Source organism: Macaca nemestrina, chromosome 5 (genome assembly GCF_043159975.1).
Source record: "Macaca nemestrina isolate mMacNem1 chromosome 5, mMacNem.hap1, whole genome shotgun sequence".
Classification (NCBI taxonomy): domain Eukaryota; kingdom Metazoa; phylum Chordata; class Mammalia; order Primates; family Cercopithecidae; genus Macaca; species Macaca nemestrina.
Genome location: NC_092129.1, coordinates 140,145,927 through 140,153,851, shown reverse-complemented (window position 1 = coordinate 140,153,851; position 7,925 = coordinate 140,145,927). Strand labels below are relative to the sequence as shown.

At 40.2% G+C, this 7,925-nt stretch overlaps 1 pseudogene; it reads right to left on the bottom strand.

Annotated features, from left to right (window-relative positions):
* Positions 1-3,856: 3,856 nt before the first annotated feature.
* On the bottom strand, positions 3,857-3,967 carry LOC112428014 (small nucleolar RNA U13; annotated as a pseudogene).
* Between the last annotated feature and the right edge of the window lie 3,958 nt (positions 3,968-7,925).

Here is a 7,925-nt window from a genome sequence, read left to right as displayed (position 1 = left end):
AAATTTAAAACTTGCACCTGTCACTTCTAGTGGTTATCCTAACTTATATGAGTTTTACAATAAATTTTACTGATTTCTTCAATAAGCTACTGCTTCATATATTTCTTTGTTTGTTTGTTTGTTTTGTTCTGTTTTTGTTTTCTGGTTAAGTTCATTCTCTCTTAATTCATTGTGGATGGTAAATTTTCCAGATCCTTGAATATTTATAAATGTATTTTTTTTTTGCATTTACACTTAATAGTTTAGCTGGATATAGAATTCTAGGTTTGTAACCATGTTCTCTCAAAATGTTGAAGATGTATTTATATTGCCTTCTTGTATGCAATGCATTTTTACTGAGAATTCTGATATTAGTCTTTGCAGAAAAAATTTTAAAAATCTTTGGATGCTTTTAGAATTTCTCCTTACACTTGTTCTAAAATTTCACTATTTGTATCTAAGTGTAGTCATTTCTATTCATCCTACTCAGTTTTCAACTGGAAGATTTGTGCTTTTATTCAACTCTGGAAATTTTTCTTTTAATATGTTTTTAATTTTTCCTCTCTCTCATATTTTCAATTTTTTATTTTCTTCTGGAATGTGAATTGATAGATTTGGGAGCTTTGGTTCTACCCTCCATCTTTCTAAACATTTCTTTCATAATTTTTCTCTGTCTTCTTATACTACATTCTGGGATAATCCCTCAGCTATTGTTTCTAGCTCAATATACAGCTCTTCATCCGTATTCATTCTACCATTTCCCTCTCTTCTGAATACTTTTCACTTCCAAGATCCCTATTTGATTCTTTTTCATAATTTCCTTCTTGTCTTATGGATTCAATTGTCTTTTATCCCTGTGATGAAAGGTTCATTATACTTCTCTTAAAATCACCTTCTGCGAGTTCTAGTATTTGTTTCTCAGATATTATAGTCATTTGTTTCATTTCGTGCTTCTCTTTTATGATGCGTTAGTAATTCCTGGCTCTGTGCACATCTTTTCCTTTGAGATTCTCTGTTGCCCCAACTAGGGGAGCTGTTTATTGCAACCTTCTTCCAGCAACTGTGGAGGAAGATGATGGGGATGGGCCTAGATGTAGCCTTCTGAGTCTGAAGAGACTGTTTCTCCTGGGTGTCAGCAGCCTACTAAGACATTGCCTAGGGACATAAGGATTTCCCCTCACTTCTGAGAGCAGAGATACCTCTGCTAACCACTGCATACACAAAGTAGAAAGTGGGAAGGGGCAGAAGTATCAGGCTTCTCCTACCCAAGTGTACAGTACTGGGTTAAATAGTAACCCTGCACAATTCATGTTCACCCAGAGTCTTATTTGGAAATATTGTCTTTACCCAGAGACTTGGTGTCTGTGTCCAAATCGCTATCTCTGTCTTCCCAGTGGGGAGAAGACCATGTGAAGACAGAGATTAGAGTGATGGGTGCACAAGCCAAGCCATGCCAGAGACTGACAGTAACCACCTGAAACTAGAGCCTTCAGAGAGATCAGTTGCCTGCTGACACCTTGATTTTGGACTTCTAGCCTTCAAAACTATAAGAGAATGAATATCTATTGTTTAAGCGTCCCAGTTTGTGGTACTTTGTGATGGATGCCCTAGGGAACTGATACATCAAGTAACCTTACCAATCACTCCTGTCCCACTCTCCACCCATTTTTCATCTTTCCAATTTTTAACTGTAAGATTCTCAAGTTCATGATAATGTAGAAGCCTTTTCCATCTCTCTTATAGGTGACAATAACAAACTGACCCCATATCACCCCCTGCTTTTAGCCAAGAGAAAGAAATTTACCACAAGACGGTCTTTCCTACTTGGCGCACTTGCAGTTGAAACTCAGTGCTCCCTCCTAGATATCAGGTCATTGTGATTCCACTCTTTGAGTCTCAGTTGATTCATCTAGAAAATAGGAATGATGATACTACCTCTTACCCAACAGAATTATCGTGAAGATCCATAAAGATAAGTGCCTTCGTCCATTTTCTATTGCCTTTTTTTTTTTTCTTGTCTTGCTCTGTCAGGCAGACTAGAGTGCAGTAATGCCATCTCAGCTCACTGCAACTTCCCCCTTCTGGGTTCAAGCAATTCTCATGGCTCAGTCACCTGAGTATCTGGGATTACAGGCATGTGCCACCATGCCCAGCTAATTTTTGCATTTTTGGTAAGGAGGTTGTTTTGCCAGGCTGGTCTCAAACTCCCAGCCACAGGTGATCCGCCCACCTTGGCCTCCCAAAGGGCTGGAATTATAGGCATGAGCTTCTGCGCCCAGCCTGTTTTCTGTTGCTTATAGAATACCTGAATCTGGGTAATTTATAAAGAAAAAAACAATTATTTCTTATAGTCATGGAGGCTGAGAAGTCCAGGGTCAAGGGGCCACATCTGGTGAGGGCCTTCTTGCTGGTGAGGACTATGCAGAGCCCCAAGGTGGCATAGGGCATCACGTGGTGAGGGGGCTGAGGATGCTAGTTCAGGTTTCTCTTCCTATTCTAATAAAACCACCAGTCCTGCTCCCAGGATAGCCCACTAATCCATTAACCCCCTGATCAACTAATCCCTTCATGAGAGCAGAGACCTCATAACCCAGTCACCTCTTAAAGACCCCCTCCTTAATATTACCATGTTGGAGATTAAATTCCAACATAAGTTTTGAAGGAAATAAATATTCCAACCATAGCAATAAGTTTGGCAAACCTCTTGCAACAGAGCCTGACTCAGAGTTGGGGCATCGTATTTTCCTTATGCTAAGTGCCACTAAGATAATATTAGCAACTATGACACATATAGAAAGTAATACGTGTCATCACAACTTTTGCACTGGCTACTCTATTCTGTGAAGATACTTTGAGAAAATAACATAAACTACTGAAACTTCTTTATGCTTGAAAAATGTTCATCATAGTAATCCTTTAAAAAACACTGACGGTAACCTGAATAGCCAAAAATGGGGGAATGATTACATTAATCTGCATCTTCCAATGTATATTTTTTTACTGTGCAAATGTTCTTTATCAATTCATGTATATAAATATACTTATAAAACTTACAGTATTTTAAAATATTTTGTAATTTCATTTTCTTTTTATTTAACAGACACACGTAATGCTTATTACATACCAGGCACTGTTCTAGGCATTGTTACAGGCACTTCAAAAATATTTAGAATATTATAAATATTAGCTCATTGATATATGTTTTATAATTTTTTGTGAAATTTTTTATGTTTAAAAAGTATTACAATTCTACAAAAAATATTAATTTAATATAATCTTCAATAATATTCATGTTATTAAGACAAAATTCAACTTTCTGTTTAACATGTGACACATACTTTAAATCAATAATGTAAGACAAAATATAGTTTGTGATTTACATTTTGAAATGAAATTATTATGGTCAGTTTAGGGACCAAGCCTATATTCAGTATAGATTAAAAGTAACTACATGCAGCTGGGCCCAGTGGTTCATGCCTGTAATCCCAACACTTTGGGAGGCTAAGGTGGGTGGATCTCCTGAGGTCAGGAGTTCAAGACCAGCCTGGCTAAAATGGTGAAATCTCGTCTCTACTAAAAATATAAAAATTAGCTGGGCATAGTGGCACACGCTTGTAACCCCAGCTTCTCGGGAGGCTGAGGCATAAGAATCACTTGAACTCAGGAGGCAGAGGTTGCAGTGAGCCAAGATCAAACCACTGCACTACAGCCTGGGCTACAAAGTAAGACTCTGTCTCAAAAAATAAAATAAAATAAAATAAAATTAACTACATGCTGTGGCAGTTAAATGGACAAAAGATATTGTAATTGCCTAATGTTTAGAATTTTTGCATTTTAGCTTAAAATATCAACTTTTTTAATTAAAAATTTCTTTTCACGTCAGATGAGTAATGTGGCTGACGTCATAACAAAGAAGTTTGAAGGAGTCACATCTCACATATTAGCATGAAAACCCAATCATTGCCCTTATGAATCACAAACTTTGGATCTCAACTGTTTTATTTTTGGACATTTTATACTTTGTTTCAAAACAAAGAGATGAGAGAGATTTCAGGCTGTCATTTGCAAACAATTTTCTACAAGTACATTTGGAAATGGAATTGGGGTATGGATAATCATTATTCCCAGTAAACGAATTGTTCCTTGCTATAGTTTGAATGTGTCCCCTAAATTTCTTTTCTTTTCTTTTCTTTTCTTTTCTTTTTTGAGACAGAGTCTCACTCTGTCATCCAGGCTGGAGTGCAGTGGTACAATCTCAGCTCACTGCAACCTCCACCTCCCGAGTTCAAGCAATTCTGCGTCAGCCTCCCGAGTAGCTGGGATTACAGGCACCCGCCACTATGCCTGGCCAATTTTTGTATTTTTTGTAGAGATAGGGTTTCACCATGTTGGCCAAGCTGGTCTCAAACTCCTGACCTCAGGTGATCCGCCTGCCTCAGCCTCCCAAAGTGCTGGGATTACAGGCATGAGCCACTGCGCCCGGCCAGCATAATGTTTTTAAGGTTCATCCATGTTATAGCATGCATCCATGTGGAATTTATAACTGTCCAATAGACTTCTTAGGTGTTAGTCCCCAGTGTGTTGTGCTGAGCGAGATATGGACTGACGAACTGGCTTATTATCTCCACTAACCCTGTGTGTATCCACGTGACACACACCCAGAGGCTCTCACGCTGCTTAGCTTTAAAGGGGCAATGTTTTAAATAAAAAACTGAGCTACTTTTTACTTTTCAAAATTAAAACAAATGCCATTGTTGTCTTTGACAATATGACTCCCCTGGAATGATGTTCATGAATCCTCTAGAAAATCTTGAGCACCTTATGGGACCCCCATGAAATGGACCTTTTTGCAGCCATTAGATGTGATGCTCATGAAGACAAAATGTATGAGAAAAATGTTTATGATCTAATGTCACAGGGGAAAGTGTAATACAAGGTCATAGTATGCTATGAAAATTAGAGGAAGACCATTTAAAACTACGTAAAGATACTTCTGGTAAAAAGACGGAAAGGGAATGTACAAAATAATTAACAATACCATGCTGGATGGTAGAACCATGGGTACATATTTTTCCTTCCTGAACTTTCCAAAGATCTGTAATGTGCTTATATTACTTTCATAATTTAAACCATGATCACTGGCCTTGAGCAGCTTTTTGCTCAAGTCAACCTTGGTTCAGGCCATCACAAAAGTACACGCAGACCCTCATGTATCTATAGATAGGAATCTTTAAGTTAAATGATTGGAAAATTACACAGGAACCACTTTCTAATGTTCACTTTGGAAAGGTAACTGCCATTGGCTTGCCTTTTAGAGGACAGCTTCTTTTAATGAGGCCCTTTTTGTACTTCATTAATCCACCCCCAATGGCCTTTAATTAGACCAAATTCTGATTCCCATACACTTCTTTAAACAAAAGAACAGTACATTCATGTAATGTACCAGCCCACCTATTTTAATGTGTAGGGACGGACGTCGGCTTTGTTGTTCAGGAGGTCTGAGGTCTAACCGTAGCTGTGTGGACTCTGGCAAGTGAAACTCCCCTCTGAACTTTTTTCTTTCTCATCTGTCCCATGTGAATGGGAGTCCTGACTTCGATGGAGCTCGAAGCGAGAAGGAAATTCGCAGTTCCTTAAATGATCTCTGTATTTCTCATAAGTAGACATACTCAGGCTGAAAAGCAGGAAAGTAGAAGTGTGATCAAAAGCCTGGGAAGCAGGAAAGGGAAGTGTGATAAAAAAGGGTACATATGAAAATAAGCAAGACAGGAGAGAAAGCACCAGAGGGTGAATCTCAGGAGATCTGAATTCTACTCCCAGCTCTGCCACTGGTCACTGGCGATCCTGAGTTAGTCATTTCCCTTCTTTAGGGCTCAGTTTCTTCTTCTGTGAAATTAGGTGACAGGTCCAAGGCCCTTTTGGTCACAAATCCTTTTTTTTTTTTTCTTTTTTGAGATGGAGTTTCACTCTTATTGCCCAGGCTGGAGTACAATGGCTCGATCTCAGTTCACCGCGGCCTCTGCCTCCTAGGTTCAAGCGATTCTCCTGCCTCAGCCTCCCAAGTAGCTGCGATTACAGGCATGCGCCACCACGCCCTGCCAATATTGTATTTTTAGTAGAGACAGGGTTTTTCCATGTTGGTCAGGCTGGTCGTGAACTCCCAACGTCAGGTGATCCATCCACCTTGGCCTCCCCAAGTGCTGGGATTACAAGCAGGAGCTACCGAGCCCGCTCTCTCCCTCCCGTCACAAATTCTATTAATATTTGATGCTGTATCATAGGACAAAGATTGCCTATTTAGCTTCATTTGGTTCTTACAGGACCTCTTTGTTATTCAAAGGACTCAGCAAAATGTTGACTTTTTAATCTTTTAATTCATTCTCCCGTCATCTGTGAAGTAAATCAGAGGAGAAAATCCAGATCAACATTCCCATCTAAGTCAGTTTCTTGAGTCTGATACTTAACAAACAATAAACTGATGAATCATGAGATGGCCTTGGAAAATATTAGACACTTAAATCTTCTCAACATTTTTCAGGAAATAGGCTGTAAATGGGGAAAGAAAAAAATGTAAATGTGTTCAAGATGGGGAATTGCCTTAAATAAAAATAACTACATTTTATTTTTAAATTAAAAAAAAATACTTCCCCTGCAAGAACACGTAGGATGAGAACAAAAATACTATTAGGGTTTTTTTTTTCTTTAGAACTTCCAGCCAACTCTTGCTAAACAGAGCATTTTGGAAAATTTTCATCATGGCTGCAGATTCAGGCAAGGAGGATGGTTGGGATGAGTGACTTTTCCATCCACTTTCCCGGTTACTTGGTTTCCCTGATGGTGCCACTCTGCTCTAAAACCAAACGCCATCGTCATCAGGGGAAGGTGTGGGGTAAAAGCATAGAGGTAGCAACATTTATCTTCCGGCTCAGTACCTGGTTCTCTCCTGCGGTGGCAACTCCTCTAAAAAGGTGCCCACTACACCCGTAGTCTTTTTTGTTTCTTTATTTTTTTCCACGCAGTCAAAGCTTTTTACCAGGAGAAAACTTCCTTTTTTTTTTTTTTGAGACGGAGTCTCACTGTGTCCCCCAGGCTGGAGTGCAGTGGCGCGATCTCGGCTCACTGCCAGCTTCACCTCCCGGGTTCACGCCATTATCCTGCCTCAGCCTCCTGAGTAGCTGGGACTACAGGCGCCCACTACCGCGACTGGCTAATTTTTTGTATTTTTAGTAGAGACGGGGTTTCACCGCGGTCTTGATCTCCTGACCTTGTGATCCGCCCGCCTCGGCCTCCCAAAGTGCTGGGATTACAGGCGTGAGCCACCGTGCCCGGCTGAAAACTTCTAAGTATATTGTCAGATCTATAAGTGGTTGAGCATGTCCTGCACTGGGTTATATGTTCCCAATGTTGATAAGCATCTACAGGATTCAAAGGCAGAATTTTCCAGCTAGCATTACAGTCACCAGCCTGGGTTGAGAGAGCATGGAGATGTGAGAGGAAGGGGTGTTTCTAGGGTCTATCCATCAGGGTTCAGTTGCAGAAACCACTAGGGCTAATTTAACCAAATGATCCCTTGACAAGAGAATTATGTACTTAAAAAAATGTTTTAGGTGCTGTAGGAAGAGCCCTAGGGTGACCTTCCAAGAATGACTCCCCAGAACAAGATGGCAGAAGTGGCCCATGAGGGAGCTGCTGCTTCTGTCACTACAATAAGTTGGAGAATCAGGAAATACTAGGATCACATCGTTCCTGACACCCACAAAGCTAAGAACCAGATAGTGGGACTCTTCCCACTTCTGTCACAGAACTCCACTGTCTCCACATGCGTACCTGCCAGGAGAATGACGGAGAATAGCAGACCTGTGGCCCCCACCTTGTTTCTGCCTTCCAAACCCCCAAGTGAGTTTCCTTGATGGACTCAGAACTCCAGCTCTAAAGGAGTCTAGGAA